The sequence below is a fragment of the Gracilinanus agilis genome, chromosome 5 (genome assembly GCF_016433145.1).
Source record: "Gracilinanus agilis isolate LMUSP501 chromosome 5, AgileGrace, whole genome shotgun sequence".
Lineage (NCBI taxonomy): Eukaryota > Metazoa > Chordata > Mammalia > Didelphimorphia > Didelphidae > Gracilinanus > Gracilinanus agilis.
This window is the reverse complement of record NC_058134.1, coordinates 125534562-125554278: the sequence shown is the minus strand read 5'-3', so window position 1 is coordinate 125554278 and position 19717 is coordinate 125534562. Positions and strand designations below refer to the sequence as shown.

General features: G+C 35.5%; 1 protein-coding gene across 1 annotated transcript in view; it reads right to left on the bottom strand.

Annotated features, from left to right (window-relative positions):
• GRM8 (glutamate metabotropic receptor 8) overlaps positions 1-19717 on the bottom strand; it is a 960215-nt gene that overhangs the window by 380162 nt on the left and 560336 nt on the right. The gene's annotated exons all lie outside the window — the stretch shown is intronic.

The window sequence follows — 19717 nt, the reverse complement described above, 5'->3', positions numbered from 1 at the left end:
CCTTCTAACTTCCTCAGAAGGGCAAGATAAGAGTTTTATTTCCCAATGGATAGTATAGCTACTCTTCCCTCTCCGGGTTGATTACACTGAGAGTAAGGTTTGATTATTACCTCTTTATGCTCTCTTCCTCTCCTTCTTATAATAGTATTTGTCCCCTCTCTCTCCCATGCCCTCTTTGTGTGTAATAGAATATTCTATTTTCTTATTCACTCAAGTTTCTCTTGGTGACCCCTGCTATTCTCCCCCTTTTTCCCATCCCCCATGCCATCTTAGATTATTTAGTGTTCCACCCTCACCCTGTTAATTATTCTTCTGATTACTATAATAGTGAATATTATAATAGTGAATAGAGTTCACTACAGAGAATTATACATAATATTTCTCTACAAAGGAATATAGATAATTAGATCTCACTGAGGCCCTTAAAAAGGCAAATTTAAAAATTATAAGTTTTCTTTCTTTCCCCTCTGTATCTTATTTACCTTTTCAGGTTTCTCTCGATTTTTGTGGTTGGATATCAAACTTTCCATTTAGTCCCGGTCTTTTCTGTGCAAATACCTGGAATTCTTCAATTTTGTTGAATGCCCATACTTTCCCTTGGAAATATATAGTCAATTTTGATGGGTAGTTGATCCGTGGTTGCAGGCCCAGCTCTCTTGCCTTTCTGAATATTGTATTCCACGCCTTGCGGTCTTTTAGTGTTGAGGCTGCCAGATCCTGTGTGATCCTGATTGTTGCTCCTTGATATTTGAATTGTTTCTTTCTGGCTTCTTGTAAGATTTTTTCTTTTGCTTGGAAACTCTTGAATTTTGCAATGATGTTTCTTGGTGTTTTCCTTTCTTGATCGAATGCCGCAGGTGTTCTATGAATCCTTTCAATATCTATATTGCCCTCTTGTTGTAGGACTTCAGGGCAATTTTGCTGAATTATTTCTGTTAGTATAGAGTCCAGGTTTTTATTAATTTCTGGTTTTTCTGGAAGACCAATTATTCTCAAATTGTCTCTTCTAGACCGGTTTTCTTGGTCTGTCACTCTCTCATTGAGATATTTCATGTTTCCTTCTATTTTTTCAGTCTTTTGGCTTTGTTTTATTTGTTCTTGTTGTCTTAAGAGATCATTAGTTTCTACTTGCTCAATTCTAGCCTTTAGGGATTGATTTTCGGCCATAATCTTCTGGTAATCGGCCATAATCTTTTGGTTTTCGGCCATAATCTTCTTGTTTTCGGCCATAATCTTCTGGTATTCCTTTTCAATCTGGTCATTTCTTGTGTTCAATTTGCTTATCAGTTCATTTGGTTTCTGAGCCTCGCTTTCCAGTCGCAAGATTCTACCTTTTAAGCTGTTATTTTCTTGCCAGATCTCTTCCATTTTCCTCAAAATCTCAGATTTGAACTCTTCCATAGGTTGTGAGGAGTTTTCCTTATTTGGGGAGGGTCTGGATGGTTGTTTGTTCTCCTCCTCTGTTTGCTTGGTTGTCTGGATTTTCTCTGTGTAGAAGCTGTCGAGTGTTAAAGACTTCTTTTTTTTGTTATTATTCTTTCTCTTCTGAATTTCCTGTAACTGGTTAGCCATCATTAGCCCAGCAGCTTCTCAGGTTTATCCTCGCTTTCAGTGTCTGTCTGAGATCTATTGGCTCCTGAGGACTGAGTTCTAGTTTTTTCCAAGGTCAAGCCCCCTGGTGGATTCCCTTGCTTGAATCTCTGCAGGAGGTTTCTTTACAAGTCTCAGGGAGCTACTTCCACAGTCGTATACTCGTCTGCACTGGTTCCCCACTTAGGCTTTAGTTCCTGGTTGTGTTTGCCTCTGCTCAGCCGGCACCCACGCCTCTGCTCAGCCGGCACCCACACCTCTGCTCAGCCGGCACCCACGCCTCTGCTCAGCCGGCGCTCCGCTCCCAGCGTCCGCTCCCGCGCGCGCGCTCAGATTTCGCGTGCGTTCTTGACTTAATGGGGTCCTAAGTCTTGCTGCTCTCAGGAACAGGTCCCGGAGCTGCTGATGACTCGATGGGTGCCCCAAACTTGCTCTATTTCTTTTTAGCTGGGTTCAGAGCTATAGGTGAGTGTGGAGGGGGTGGGGGTGGGGCGGTTGCTCAGCTCGCGCTTGAGTGAGAGCCCTTTTTAGCTTGGAAATGTCTCGATTCCACGTACCTTCCACGCTGTGCCCTGTTGTGGGGTTCCTCCGTTCGTCTGGACTTGTTTTTATGTCCCCTTGAGGAGTTTTGTGTGTTTCGGTCAGGAGAGGTTTAGAGCTGCTTCTTACTCTGCCGCCATCTTAACCCGGAAGCGACTCTTATGTTTTTGAGAACTCTCATCGTCCATCATCATCTAGCTCTGGAAATGAGCCAATCTGTCAATGTATTTCCTATTATATAGCATCTATGTATGAATACAATATTAGGTTTGGTCTGATTAAGCAGAGTATAGTAAGATTATCAGGCAGCAGGGTAGTATAATTACAGTTTGGTGGAGTTAGAATTATGAAGATCTGAGTTAAAAAATCCACCTGAGACTTACTTATGTATGCGACCTTGGTTAAGTAGCTGAACTTTTTTTAATCTCAGTTTCCTGATCTTTAAAATGAGGGTATTAAAAGTATCTACCTCACAAAGTAATTGTGAAGATCAGTTGAAATAATACATGGTTTGTAAACCTTAAAGAATTATGTAAGTTCTTTCTTCTCTTCTTTATCTTCTCTTTCCTTCTCCTCCTCCTCTATATAACCAGCACCACTACCACCATTATCATCATTTTGGACACTATTCATCTATTGATAAAATAAAAGATCAAATACCATGAAAAACATTTAGAAAGCATTATTAATTAGAATTGAGATTTTGCCTTTATCCTGATACTAAATTCACAGTAAAAAATTACCTTTCTTTAGTTTTTTAAAATATATATACATATATATATATATTTATGCACACACACAATATCTGCTTCTCTAGACATCATCCCTTACTCTACTGTTTCACATAATACACTTTCAAAATCTTTTTTTTTCCTCTTGCCCTATTCTTTCTCCTTTTCCATTTATAAAAATCAATCTGGCAAACAAAAGCAATTCATGATTACTTGTCCACTGTTTTTTATTTAATATTTTATTGCAATTCTTTAGAAACTCAGGGCCAAGTAGATAACAGATTTCCATCATCTGAAAATTATTTTATTGATTTTGGTACATTGATTTGAACAGATGATCATGAAGAGACTGATGGACAATAAAGCAGTGATTGTGAACTTATCATGAGAAAAAGCCACTCATACTTTAATGAGGAGATTGAAAATAGATGAGTTTCATGCATTTTTAAATTTGCCATAGAAAACCATGTAAAGTAGAAAGGCACTAGAGGAATACAAGCATATTTATAAAAAATATCACACTGATTTTTCAAACTATGTAAAATAAATAACAATCCTTTGGATTATGGCTTAACCCTTATATATTTGGGATTCAAAACTTGGAATTAAAGACTCTGGGTTTGAGTCTTATCTCTGCTATTTATTAGAGACACTTAATATATAAAATTGGAATGATAAAATCTGATAATTATAATATTTGATTATTTATACCTATGCTACATAGGAAAGGGTGCTAGGTGGCAGAATGGAATTCAGGACCTGGGAGGAGACTCATTTTCCTGAGTTCTGATCAGACCTCACACATTTACTAGCTATATAACCCTAGCAAATCACTTCAACCTATTTGCCTCAATTTCCTCATCTGTAAAATGAGCTGGAGAAAGCAACAAACTACTCCAGTATCTTGTCCAGAGAACCCAAAATGGAGTCATGAAGCATCAGATATGACTGAAAAGCCTGAACAACAAAAATGTGTACATACATGGCTGACATAAAAAACAAATGAAATAACATGGCTAAAGCACTTTATAAATAGTGCACAAACTTTATTGAACAAGTTTGCCAATCACAGTAAATCAAGCTACTCATGCATGGGTAAGTTACTTAATCATAATCATGTTTTCTCTCTCTTTTTGCTGAATCATGAGATTAACAGGTACTATAAACAGGTAATCCAGATCTTATTCTCTTTCCATTGCACTAGTGCCATCTTTGACACAAATGGTCCTAGCAAAGGGAAGTCTATTTGGACTACAAAGCTATGCATGAGTTTCAGTCATTTTTTACCTGGTGGTCACTTCCCCTAAGTGCAAAGTCAGTGCTGCTGAAGAAACAAATTATGAGAAGTCCAAATGTATAAAGGAACGGCAAATGGCGTATGATACCAAATTAAACATATCTTAAATATTGCTATTCTTTACTTACGTTCCTACAAATGTTCTCTCTTATTTACTGTTCTGAATCTAATTCATTTCTTTTTTTCTCAAGATACTCAATATTTAGGATTGATATATACAAATGACTATACAAATGAACTATACAAAAACTATGCACTTGAACTATACAAATATATTATTAAACTATTCCTTACAATGAATCACTTGCATTAATTAGGTTGAAATTCTCATTACTGTAAACCTAGTTTCCTATTCACAAGGACCATGTCCCACCCTCCCTTTCCTGACTTTCAATGGCCATGCTTTTTACCATCTTCTACAGTGTCTTCCCCATTTTTCTTTCTCTTTCTGAATCTTTTTTGTCTTTTCAAGGGCAAATTCATGTCCTGTTTTCACTCTAATGTCTTTTCTCTCCACTATAGCTCACAATAATCCATTCCTTCTTTTAACTGCTAACGAACTTATTGCTTGTTGCCAATAATTTGGCACAGATTCCAAATTTCTTTATGTTCTTTCTATTGGTTTATTTGTATAGAGCTTATCTTCCCAATAAGTTTTGAAGTTCTTTAAGGGTACAAGTCATATTGCATACTTTTATACCTTTTTGCATAACTCCTAGCACATTTAATTAACAAGTATTTATTGATCCCCTAATATATATATTGTATGTAATATATATAATATTATATCATATATATATATGCATATATATATATATATAGGATCTAGTCATAGTCATTGGGAGTACAATAATAGTCTTGTCTTTGGGGACTTTACTTTCTTTTTTTTTAGTTGTTTTTTTTTAAACCCTTAACTTCTGTGTATTGGCTCATAGGTGGAAGAGTGGTAAGGCTGGGCAATGGGGGTCAAGTGACTTGCCCAGGGTCACACAGCTGGGAAGTGTCTGAGGCTAGCTTTGAACCTAAGACCTCTGGTCTCTAGGCCTGACTCTCAATCCACTGAGCTACCCAGCTGCCTCCCCTGTACCCCCCATCCCGGGACTTTACTTTCTAAGGAAGAGATAACATGCACATAAAAAGGCAAATGCAAGATATAATACCAGATAGAAGGTAACATTAGAAAGGAAGGTACTATCAGTAGTGAGCCTTGGAAAGATCTCCTATTAAAGATTACATCTGAATTATATCTTGAAGGAAATCATGGATTGTAAAGTGTAGATTAATAATGATGATGATGATGATGATGATAAGCATTTTTCTAAGATTTTAAAATTCATAGAGATTTGCAAACATTTTCTTATTTTATCTTCATAATCACCTTGGGAAGTAAATGTTATTATTATCCTCAACTGAGGCACAAAAAAGTTAATTTACTTGCCCAAGGGGTCACATAGATAATGGGTATCTGATACAGAATTTAAACTCAGGTCTTCCTAATTCCATGTCCAGTTCTCTATCCACTGTGCTATTTATATCCCTCTTAGATTAGAGGGAAGACTTTCTGAGCATGGGAAATAGACAATGCAAAGGTACAGATACGGTACAAATGATCACATATGGAGAAAAACTAATAGGTTAGTATGGGTTGATTGTGGAGCTCATATGAGGAAGCAATGTGTTAAGAGCCCGGAAAGTTAGAGAGGAACAGGTTGTGATGAATTTTAAATGACAAACAGAAGAGTTTATATTTGGTCTTACTGGCATTTATTGAATATTGAATAGGGGTGTGATGTAGTCAGATCTAAACTTTATGAAAATTACTTTGGCAGATGTTTGAAGGATAGATTGAAGAGGAGACATACACAGGGCAAGGAGACCAATTAAGAGGATATTATAATAGGCTTAATTGAGTGGTTATGAGTGCCTGAGCTTTACATGTCGGCTATATATGATTAGATGTTTCTGGGCATAGAAACATTTCACAGAGATAGAAATAGCAATATTGGGAAATGTTTCAGTATTTGGGAACACAGAGTGAATTGACTATAGCATCATGGCTCTGAATATGGGTGCCTGGAAAGATGGTTATGTTTTCAAAAGAATTAGAGAATATTGGAAGAGAGGTAGGATGTAGGGAGGGATTAATAATGAGCTCTTTTTGGGACATGTTAAGTTTGAGATCCTTATGGGGCATGTGAATTGAAATATCCAATGGACATTTGGTGATGTGAAACTAGCACTCAGCAGAGACATGGGTTGCATATTTAGATCCAGAAATAATCTGCAAAAAAGCCCATAAGAGCTGACAATGTAATCAAGAAAGACAATGTAGAGAGAAAAGAGAAGAGAACTTTGGGCATGGCTTGTTTTCAACCATGGTTATTAGATTTGAAATGGAGGAACCAGCAAGGAAATGTGAGGACAGATCATACAGATTAGTGAAGAAATGAGAGAGGAAGATGATGAAAGTCCAGTATGGAGACAAAGGAAGAACCAATATTTAAACCTTACTTCTTTTACCTACTCCTAATGTGATCTTGGAAAAGTCGCTTCATTCCTTTAGATCTAAATTTCTAGATCTGTAAAGTGTGCAGGGACAGTTGACGAGATCTCATGAGGTCTTTCTCAACTGTAAATCTATGATCCAAAGGAATTATTTAATTCTCATCTTATTATGGGTTAAAATAATATAGCCCCAAAATGGGTCATTTATATGAACTCTAAAAATTACCTTAAAATTCTCCCATGATATATCTGTTCCCATTATTGTCTTACTTTGTTCCAATGATGGTTTGAAAAAGTCAAATAATGTTCATTGAGATGACACCTAGCCACTTCTATGATTTAGAAGGCAGAAGTTGCTGAGTGTTCCATATTTTCTCAATTTCCCTTTCTAAAATTGTTTAAATATTTCCTGTCCTTTGCCTTCTTCTCCACAGATTGGATCCTTAAATTTTGACTACTAACTCCCTCTGACCTCCCTAGTTCTCAGGAAAAGAAATATTCTTTCCCCTTCATAGTTCAAAAAGTGCTTGGTTTATATCCTCCCTTCTGCCAAAGGGTTTTTTTTTCCATCCATGTGTGTCATATCCCATACCTAGAACATGAACTCCATGAGGTCATCGTCTTATTTAGTCAGAATTTCTTTCAATACTTGACATAGGGTTCTACATGGAATAGAATTTACATAAATTCCTGTTGATGTTAAATTCAGTCAGTCCCAAAGAACTCTCACTGTCTTCTTTAATGTCTCTCCTTTTAGACTATGAATGGCCCTTCATAGTACCATTTTTTTGTGCATTTGTTTTGTTTAGTCACACAGTTTTCTTTGCATCCCACAGTGTCTGGCACATAATAAATACTTAACAGCTGCCAGTTGACTGTCATAATCACTTGGTTTCCTCTACCTGTGGTCACTATTGGCAAAGGAGGTTCCTGAAAAGGAATAAGAACATGGCCAATGAAGCAGTTGAGGTAGACCATGCAATACCTTTGAAAAGCACATTATAATATAGCTCCTTACATATCAGCAAGTACCAGTTTTCCCTTAATAAAGTTCAAATGACTGAATTGAAAAAAAAGTGTTGTATTTACAATATGGTTTTAAGTGCCTAGTAGGAATTTCCAGATGTTTTCTAATCCATTCCCCAGATTCCCAGAAGTTATACACTTTAAATATCCAAAACTGATGGTTGAACACATTGAATTATCCAAAGGTTTAGTCTTCAGTTTTAATCTTCATTCACTATCAGAAGGAAGGAAAGAAGGAAGGAAGGAAGGAAGGAAAAAGGGAAGGAAGGAAGGAAAAAAGGAAGGAAAAAAGGAGGGGAAAGAAGGAAAGAAGGAGGGAAGGAAGAAAAAAGGGAAGGGAGGGAGGAAAGGAGGGAACTAGTGTTTATCAAGCAGATACTATGTTATCAGGCAGTGTACTAAGCACTTTACAAAATATTATCTTTTTTGAGCATCATTGTAACTCTGTGAGGTAGGTGTTATATTCCTTCATTTTATAGTAGAGGAAACTAAAGCAAGCAGAGGTTAAATGACTTTCCCAGAGAAAAACAGCTCGTATATATCTTAGGGAAAATTTGAGTCCAAATATTTTTTAATATAGGCCCAGTACTCTATCCATTGTATTGCTTTGCTGCCTGACCTCTTGAGGTGATGTGAGAAGGTAATTCTAGCTCAAGTTTAACCTTCAGACATCTATGAGAGATAACAGAGCATACTGATAGAGTGTTAGATTTTGATTCAGGAAAACCTGTATTCAAATTCTGCCTTGCAACATTTATTTATCTATATGACCTTGGACAAGCTGTTTAACCTTTCTGAAACTCACTTTCTATAAAATTGAATTAATGTCTGTATGGCTTAAATCCAAAAGATCTTATGAGAAATATTGAATACTGGAAAGACTAGACTCAGTCTTTGATATTGACTTCCTTATTAACTATATGACCTTGAAAAGGTCACAAACTCCCTGATCCTTAGTTTCAACATCTGTAATCAATGAGGATAAAAACATTTATTAGGCATTTACCAAACACAAATCATTATGCCAAGTGCTGGGGAAAGAAATAGAAAAAAAATGAGAAAATGAGCTCTCCAGTAGTTTATAAATGTGTTGCTGAAGATAGTACTTAGATGAGGTTACAGAAGTACTACAAGTGCATCTACAAAATTAAGGAGTTGAGCTAAATGACTTCTAAGGTCCCTCACAGTTTTAAATTTATCATCCTATGAAGCTCAAATGAGATCATGTATGTAAAACTCAAACAATTTATATAAATATCAAGGTGTTTTTTTGTTGTTATTTCAGAACTCTGTTGTCATTGTCTCAAACAACAAAATCCACAGCAGAAGAGTTTCTCCTGCTGTGCATCCAAAGGGCCCCATATTCTGCCCAAACTAGAGAGGATTTTATCTTTGTTTTACGAAGAGACACATGTCTGTTTGCACAGGAAGGGTCTTATTACTACTGCTTGCAAATGGGCAAATGGTTTGTTCCCCCAGGCTCAAATTATGTGATTGACTTTCATTCCTTTACCCTGGAATTTCCTGCACTTAAAACACCAAAGTTGGTAGCAATCAGGACCTCTTTGAACAAACAACTTCTGATCAATAATAGTGTCAAAATAAGACTAAAAAGCCAGAAGCTGCCCTACAGTGAAACTTTCATAATTCATGGGTATACCATCCTCTGGCTCCATGTTATTTTTTTACCCTTCTTGGCTTATTTTATTTTAGTCTCTGAGGTTTCTGGTCCACAGTACAAGAAGGAGAAAGTCTGAACAGCATGTCTTCGGGAAGTTGGTTTCACATTTCAAATCCATTAAATAATCATTAAATAAAAATAACAGGGAGTGGGAGGGGGCACTATTTGTTTCTTTTTCTTTTTTATCCTTTATTGTAGCTGTAGAGGTCAAGAATTCTAAAAAATAACACCCATATGCCAAATTTCAGCAAACAAGAATCCTAATAAAATATTTTTACTGTGAAAAATTATTTTATGTATATTTTTAGTATTGTGCTTCTTGTGTCTACTGATGTTTATGACCCAATAAAAATATTGATGAGTTAAAAACCTATAATAATAGCTAACATTTAGTTTGTGTTTTATATTCATTATTCCATAATATTCTCATAACTGTCCTCTGAGAAAGGAGGTCCTAAAAAGAATTGTTTTTCTCATTCCAAAGATAAGGAAACTGAAGTTGAGAGTGCTTATATGTCTTGTCCACTCTTCAGAATCAGGAAGTAATTGTGGTAAGATTCATCCCTATCTTCCTTGTGATTTCAAGACCAATATTCTGTACATTGAGCCACATGGGGTTCAGCCCTATTCTGCTTAAAATAAAAACCTCAAAAGAAAACAGTATAGAAATCAATATTTTTTCCTCTGCTAGAAGATTTCTATAGAGAAACATATGCATACCTGCACCTACACACAGAGGTCCCACTTGTTGATATGGGCCTGATTCTTTATCACTGCCACTTCTCTGACCAGCTCTGGATAATGGATGCTTAAAGACCTTTGGATTTTTTTTGTGGTCCTGACCAGACTACCTTTCCCTTCTTAAAATTCAATAAAAATTGATGTTTCCACATTTTCCACAAGTCCTGTCCTTCTTTTCTATAGCTACATTATTCCCTTATGCCCAGGAGCATGGGTTGACTGGACACAATTTAGACTACTGATGAGGCTGGTTTCTGTTTCTAATCTTATTCCACTGCTCTTAACTGAAACTTATTTCCAAATTTAAATCCTGCTTCAGAACAGAGTTGAATAAAAGTGATAAGAGGACAAGGACCTTTGTTATTGGGTAAAACAAAAATAAAGGAATCATTTCTAGATGTCATTCTCTATCATATTCAACATTGAGACTATCCTGAAATCTCTTCTGACATGATGTAACTAGTATAAAGCCCAAACAGAATTCTAAAGTGTCAAAATTTGTCCTATTGAGTACTCCATTATCTTGTCTTAAAATTAACTATTCTCAAGTTTCCCATCCATACATGTCCCTTCAAAATACTCAGGCAATGATGGCAATAGATGATATTTTCCCATGTAGGAATCAAACAATTTGGACTTTTGGGTTGCTTATTAAAATAAATTAATTAATTTCAGGGGAAGAAATTCACCCCATACCCGCTCGGAACTCTGAACTAAGAGCAGAGACTGATTATAAAAAAAAAAAAAACTTAAAGAAAAAACCTTTCAGAACTGAATGACTTTTAAAGAGACTGTATCTTACTGCATTTTGCTAATTAGTTTTGTGAATTAATCTTGCTTATTTCGTTGATTTTCGTGTTGCACTGAATCATTTTAAGCTAATGAAGTTTCTGCTTATGATTTTATTATATTTCCTAATTTACTTAAAGCTTACTGTATCAAAAACACTGCAGTTATAATATCTTATAGGAGCACATGTTTTTTAAGTTTTATTTTGTCTTGGTAATTGTATGGAACCTTGGAAGTTTCCATGCCTCTAGATTTAAATTGTAATTTTACAAGAGGTCTTTTAACTTTTACTCTAGATCCTAAAGAATTGTTGTCTTAAAGGATAAGCTTTTATATATTTTATTATAAGAAAATTGTTGCCTTAAATGGGTAGAAGCATAAAATTTCCTACCTGGGATTTTTTTAAAACAGGAAGCCAAAGAGCTCCTGTATATTCTTATCAGAAGAATCTAGAATTCTTGAGTATAATTTAGACCAGAAGATTTTTTTTAAATATCAGATTTTGATATGAAAGCAGTAACACTTTGTTGAGAAACACTTAGCCAAGATTTAAAAGTTATAACAAGTATATGATTTTTAAATATCATTGTTTATTGTTTTAAAATGTGCTATTAGAAATTATGGTACTCTATTTGAATGTGCATTGAGAATCTGCTATTTGTAAGATCCATTTTCTCTCACAGAAAATCTCATTTTTGGGTAACAAAACCCTTCTAGTTCTAAGCTATATATATATTTGATTTTAAAACATTTTTTTAATTAGAGCAATTGATTTTTCCTTTTTCTCATCTTGTACTGGAAGTACATATATAGTCATTATTTATCCTTTTTCCTGATTCTACAGTGATATAAGCTTAATGCAAACACCTAAAGATCCTGAGACTGAGAATATGGGACTGTTAAATGCCTCTCTGTCTGATTCAAGGAGAAGGGAATATAAAAGCCATTAATAGTGCTAAGAAAGCACAAGGTCAAAGAGACCTGACTGACTAAATCTGCATGGATTGCAGAGTTCTATGCCAATACTGAAAGGCTTGAAAACTGGGGTTTGATTTTTTTTGGAGTTTCAGTCTTTTCTAACATTTTAGAGGGTGAGGATCCCCTTTCACTTAGATTCCTAGTAAAGCACCTAAGATTGGTTATTTGTTGGCTCATTCTCTGAGAAGTTAAAGGCAAATCAGATCAGAGAGAGACATTTCCTTTAAGTCCTGGCCCTATATGGGCAATTGCAAACTGCTTAAATCACTTAAATTGGGCCTTGATTCAAGGTTTATTTTCCTTACATTTTTTTGCATTTAACATTTCATTTACAAGTTAATTTTTTCTCTTTTTTTTTGAATTTTATTCTTTTTATTTTTTTATTATTTCTTTTGCCAATTGATTTCATACAACCCCTGTGACTCAGCCAGCATCCATAGCTGACCTGAGGTACCCTTTTTAAGGAAAAAAAGGTGTGTTTAGAATTTTCCTAAGGGGGATGTGTGTTAAGTTTTTTAAATTCAATAATGTAAAAATATATGTATATTTAACTATTTTAAGAGTAATTTCAGGGGGAAATGTATAATTCTTAGAAGGAAATGTATGTTTTATAATCTATAATGTAAAGTTTAAACTCTTTGAAAGTAATCTCAGGATAAGTACCTTGCCATCTCCCCAGAATCCAGACGACGAACCTGTTTGGTGAAGACACCATGAAGATGCCTGAAAAGCCTTCACTGTACCATGAAGACCAAATTTGAATTTTGGGGTGCAGTTAATTGAATTATGGGGAGTTGAAATTGAGTTGAATGTATTGTTTTAATTGTACATGTTATGCCAATAGGGGACTGCCCCCAAATTGGTTTTTTGTCAATGCGGCTAGTTTTATCCATTTGTTCATCTATTTCTTTTATCCCCCAAATTCCTGAAATTTAGAAGTTGTCTATGTTTACAAATCCAGTGAAGAAAAAAGGGCCAGCCTTTTTATTTTTTTGCCGGACCTCAGGGGTAAATATTTGTTTTAAATTCAGAGAAGTGTCTAGCAGACACCCTATGGACATGTGGGAGACTTTGAAACTCCATTTCCCATGATTCCTCATGGAAAACAGGAAGTATGATGATGTAAGAGAGCGGATAAGTCTCCTGGGGCAGGAGGAAGTCACCCTCTTTAGCTACCTGAGTGCGAGAAAGTTGGAAAGATAAAAATGGCTGAGGCAATGTGAATTCTTACAGGCGCGTGGTCTAATGATTTTATCCATATCAGCATGGCTTTAATTAAAATACTAATTTCTCTTATTATATCAGTCTTTATCATTTTTAATTTTAACACTACCAAAACTCCAGATCTCCTGTAGATATCCTTCAGATCTCCTTTCTTATGATGTTCCATTCCTCTAGGAAATCTCTTCTCTCCAGTTTTCCTCTTCTTCTTTCTCCATCGAAGGTCTTGATAGTTTTATGTGCAATGTTGAATGGATATAAGTATGTAGTGATATTATATACATTACCCAAAATACTTCGAAACCATTTAATTCAAATTGTCCGTGATTAATCCTCTTCTTTAAGAAAATCCTTGAAAATGAAGTTTTATCAGTTCAATTCATAAGTCCATCAGTCTTAATACAAATTCCATAAGTCCTGAATCCTGAATCCTCTTCATCCATGTCCTCTTCCATCTGAACGTCCTCTTCCACTGGAATGGTCCTCTCCTTACTGAACTTTCTGACTGCAGACTCTAATTGCCTGAAGATCTCAATTACACAATCTCTTCTTCTTCTTCTTCTTCATTATTAACAATCTCTACAGCTTCATTATCTATTCCATGTGCTAATTTAACATGAGAACAGTGATACCACGAACCTCTACCTAAAACTTTCACAGAAGATGGTGAAATTAATACAACTCTATAAGGACCTACCCAATTTTGTTCTGTTGCTGATGTTTTGGCAAAATTTTTCACATAGACCATATCACCTGGTTGAAAATTATGAAGAGAATAATCCAATGGACCAGTTTGAATTAATACTCCCATATCTTGTAATTCTCTTAGCCTCTGCTGTAAAGTACTTAAATATGAAGCAAATTTGGCAATCACCTCCTAAGAGTGATGCATAAACAGCCTTACAAGTTTTTGCTTGTAGTGGAGCATGCCCAAAGAGCATCTCATACAATGATATATGTAGATCTGCTCTTCGTTTTGTACGTAGGTAAAACAAAGCTATGGGAAGAATATCTGGCCATTTAAGATGAGTTTCTGCACAGAGTCTCCCAACCATAGTCTTGAGTTCCTTATTCATACGCTCCACCTGACCTGAACCTTGTGGGTGATAAGGAACATGATATTTAGGTGTTATTCCTAGATTCTCATAGACTCTTCTAAGGATATCCTGAGTGAAATGAGATCCCTTATCAAAATCTATGGTTAAAAGTACACCAAATCTAGGCACAATGTCCTTGAATAACACTTTCACCACAAAACTAGCTGTATTAGTATTGATGGAACAGCTTCAGGCCATTTAGTCATTCTATTGACTATCACAAGACAATACTTGTATCTTCCAGCTGTAGGCATACAGATCTAATCAATCTGTAAACTCTCAAATGGACAATATGCTAAAGGCTTACCACCCAAACCTTTCTTTCTGAATGCATTTTGATTGAACTTTTTGGCAGACTGGACAGCTATTACAGATCTTATTTGCAACAGTACTTATTCCAGGAGCAACCCATTTTCTCCTTATGGAATCCACAGCAGCTTGTGTACCAAAATGACCTTTCGTGTGGATGGCTATACACAAATAGGTATACAAATCTTTTGGTAACAATAGTCTTCCAGTATGAATAATCCATATCCCATGTTCTTTCCTAGCTCCAAATTTATCTTTCCAAGGGATACTGAAGAAGTTAGGCTATTTGCCCAGATGCACGATATAGCCCAGAATTTTAAGCCTCTAAGTACACATCTCTATCCATTATTCCAAGTGCCTGTTTGGTCATATAATTATATAAATCCATGGGCATAATGGATCCCTTCCTATCTATTCTACCCAAAATGCAGTTTTGCTCTGGATCATTACTACATATGCTATTTACAGAATTCAAGTTATTTTAGAAAATTGAATAAATACTTTCCCTTGAATCAAGAAAAAAAGGAATCTACTTTATTCTATATTATTTATTAAACTTTGAAAGAGATTTTCCAGTAACCAGTTACAATTACTCAAAAAGGGAGTAAGGGTCCCTTATTAGTTACTTTGGAGTTGTTCTTTTTTAATCTTTCTTTAAATCTTGGTGGGAAGTATTCATTTAAAATTTTTCTCTTTCTGTCTTTTATAGCAATGCAGTGTTTATAAATTAAGACTTGCAATAGGAAAAATGGGGAAGCAGGAGCACATACATGCAGAGAGAGTTTGGAGAAAGGGTGATATACTAGAGAGCTTGAAGTGATAGTTAAAATTCTGTTTCAAAAATATTAAAAATAATTGTATTTGACTCCTTATAATCTGCTCTCCAAGAGATCTAAACCTCAGATGGCTTTAACTAATCATTTATATTTGTGATTTTACAAGGTTTGCCAGGAAACTATGAAAAGTCTCTTTAATCACAGTGATAGCTAATCAAGTTCCATTCCACACCAAGAGGAAATACGGTATGCCTTTGGGGAATTATCATTTCATGATGACATGGCATTCTACATTTTCTTTCTGATTCAAGCCAAATAAAAGAGATTGATGGGCTAATCAGATATTATTATTTCAGGAGAACTCTCAAAATGTTCTGGGTTAATTTTTTTTACTGTAAGTGAGCAAGGCATACTCAGTCCCCTGTGAGAGCAAATGGGGTCACCTAAGCTTCACATACCTCAATTAAGCATATGCTTCCTGTGTGGAACTTGAGGAAGAAGTACCTAAAAACCTGCTGTAGATCATTAAATTCCTTAAATAGAGCACTAAGCTACTTCTGAGTTACATCATGCTGAAATTATAATGCTCTGAAAAATAGTACAGGATATGACTGTTGGCCATAGTAGTCTAAAGCATTATGGATTACATTATGAACTGTTTTTTTTTAAATATTGGATTAACATATGACTGAAAAAGAGTCTTTGGCCCTGTCACAGGAATACAGAAGTCTCCCAAAACACTGGAGGGAACATCAACAGAAAATGAGTACTCATCCATATTTTTAAAGGAAATGTTTATGTCTATAAGATCCCCAATCTCCTGGAATATTGGAATTTAAAGACATCAAATTATTAACGAGGCTGCACTGGGACCATTTCCTATTAATGTAAGCAAATCCAAACACAGGTGCCTCTTAGTTAACTAAAGTCCCCTTGCAAAGAAAAGAAGTTGATTGAAAGCCTATTTTTCCCTGTCTTTGGTCCACCATATTTTACCCTGAGTCTCACAAAGGAAAATTAGCTTTTGCTCTCATATTATTTATTGATTCTTCTTTCCTTTGCACTTATTTCCTTATTTCTTTTCAAAGATATTTGAGCCTGTCCAATTGTAATGCTTGCTATAAGAACACTGCCTCTGGTACTCAGGCTTATTGCTGAAACTGAGTCTGCTCACATGAAATCAACCTTGAAGTTGCTAAATATGTTGTTTTTATTTTCATAAACCCTTTTGTGTTTGTAAGCTGCTGGAAAATTTATGGACCAGTTATTTTCTACTTCAGTACCAATGATGCCAATTTCTATTGCTCTCAAAAGCAGAAAAGCAGTTTCAGGAGAGCTGGAAAAAACCCAAGCTCCACCCTGATGTTTCATCAGTTGGTTTAATCATAGACATTAACTTATCATGGATGGAAGTCATGCCACCTCTAATATGCATCTCTAGTATGTGCTAACTAACATGTGTAGGTTCCAATTGATTAAACTCTAGAACCAAAGGGAGTGGGTGAATTGTGCCAAAGTCTTCTCCTCTGAGTTACTCCAAATGAGCGGTGTACACAGGCATAAATACACAAAGGAAAGGTGATTTTTTCTTTCTGAATTGGAGGAGAAGGGAAAGATGAATGTTGAGAGATTTTTTTATGATCTAAGATTTGATAGATCTGTTCTAGAGTGTTGATTGAAACACATAGAGGAAAACTGATTTGCCCAGGGACAAGGTCATATATTGACCCAATTTCAGAGGCAGAATTTGAACCTCATTTCTTTTTAATTCTACGTTCAGCATACTATCCACTACAACAATCAAACATCAAACATTTATTAATTACCTATTGTGGACCAAATTATATGATAAATACAGGAGATCCAAAGAAAAAATAGAAGCATTCCTATCATCAAGGAAGAAAAAATAGAAGCACTCCTATCATCATTACAATTCTAAGGAAGGAGACTTTTATACACATATTTGGAGATATGTGGATGAATACACACAAATTTATAGACATGTGTATTTATGCATTGCCATGTACACATTTGGACCTGTATGTATTTACATATACTCATATTTGCATTTGAGTATATATGTTCATGAACAAATATGCATCTTATTTATATGACAAATAAGTGACATATTATAAAGAATGCTATTAGTGAAATAAGGAAGATAGGAGTATGAATCCTGCCCCAAACATTTAGTAGCTACATTATTCAGAATATTTAAACTCTCTGTAACTCAGTTATCACATTTGTAAAAAATAAGGATAATAAAAGTACATGTCTTACAAGATTATTATAAAAATAAATTTACTTTATATATTTACCATAATTTCTAAAGCTCAAAAGAGGTACATAAATATTTCTAATGTTTGGATGTTTTCATTTCATATAATAGGCATACAAAGTGGATGGAAAAGTTACCAATTTAGAAGAAACTAGATATTGATGTGGACAGAATACTGGTCCTGGAATAAGGAAGACTCAAGTTCAAACACAGTTTCATACTTAGCTGTGTGACTCTGAGAGACTCACTTAACCTCCACCTGCCTCAGTTTTCCCATTTGTAAAATGGAGACTTTAATGATCTCTACAACACAAAGTTGTACAATGCCTGACACATAGTAACTGCTGAGTTCTGAAGGTGGAGTAAAGATGGTGGAATTAACAAGAGCTACTTCTGTACACAATGAGAATCCTCTCCAACCAAGATTAAAATATCACCACAAAACAGATATAGGAGTGATAGAACCAACAAGGAGACAGAGAGAAACAACATTCAAGAAAAGAAAAACCTAATAGGTAGGCAAAGAACAAATGGGGCATTGGAGAGGAGATCACAGCCAACAAGAGGCTGTAGCAAGAAGGGAAGAGCAAGCCAAGAGCAAGCCACATCCCCCACCCCACATCTGCTGTCTCAGGTTCTCAACTGAAGTCCAAGCCAACATTCAGATTCTGAGATCCTGCCTGGGCAAATAGTGGTATGAACCAACCCACACCCCTTAAATTTCAAACCTGTGGAGAAGTCCAGAGTATCATCCCTGGGCAGTCTGGGCTGAAGTGGGGTGATCCATGTGAGCCCAGAGAAAAGCCAGGAATCTCAGTCTAGCCTTGGGATAAGGACATAATGCACACACTGGGGTGAGGGAACAGTTCACAAACACCACCCCCATCTTTTTGCTGAAAATTAAGGGCAGAACACCAGAACAGGGCAATCAAGGGTGTGCCTCATTAAATCAAGTACACAATGAGAACAAAAAATTGAGCCCAAGCCTGGGGCTAAAATTTGATGAGCACCTGACCTAATCAAATTCAGAGTGAGCTCAAAAGCTAATGCCCAAGCCTGAGGCAAGTCCTTAAGCCATCAGCAACTTAAGAGTCAATTGAATCAACAGGGGGAGTGGGCTCTCAGAGCACACAGCCCTCAGACCATCACATCAGCCTCCAAGAACTAAAACTGGTAAAAACTAAGAAAATAAGCTAAAAATAGCATCAAAGAAGGACTGAAGGTTAAGAGGGTATTCCAACTTCCCATAAAACAGAGCTTTCCTATAATCAGACAGGAAAAATGGGCAAACAACAAAAAAGTACTCAACTCTAAAGAATGTTTATTGAACAGAAGGACACAGAAAGCAAAGGAAGCACACACAAAGTCCAAAATAAAAAATATGGATTGGACACAGATTATGGAAGAGCTCAAAAATATTTCAAAAACTAATTTAGAAAGGCAGAGGAAAAGTGGGAAAGAGAAAGTGATGCAATGAAAAATGAAAATGCTGCAAGAACAAAAGGGCCAATTGAAAAGAGAGAACCAAAAACTGATAGAGGAAAACCAGTTCTTAAAATCAGAACTGACCATCTAGAAACTAATCATTTCATGAGAAATCAAGAAACAATAAAGCAGAATTAAAGAAATGAAAAAATAGGGGAAAATCTTAATGAAAAAACAACTGACCTAGAAAATCAATCTAGGAGCGACGATTTGAGAATTATTAGACTACCTGAAAGCTGTGATCAAGAAAAAAACTTTAGACATCATATTATAAGAAATTATCAAAGATAACTGCCCAGACATCCTTGAACAAGAAAATAAAATAGAAATTGAAAGAATTCAGATTACCTCCAGAAAGAAATCTTCAAAAGACAACTTAGAGAAATATGAGCTAAATTCAAGAGCCACCAAGACAAGGAGAAAATCCTTTAAGCAGTTAGAAAGAAACCATTTAAAAACCATTGAGCTACAATCAGGATCACTTAGGACCTAATAGCTTCTACATTAAATTATCAAAAGGCATGCAATAATGATATTCAGGAAGGCAGAAGATCTGAGTTTACAACCCAGATTCACCTATTGAGCAAAACTGAGTATACACACACACACACACACACACACACACACACACATATATATATATATATATACATATATATATATATATATATTC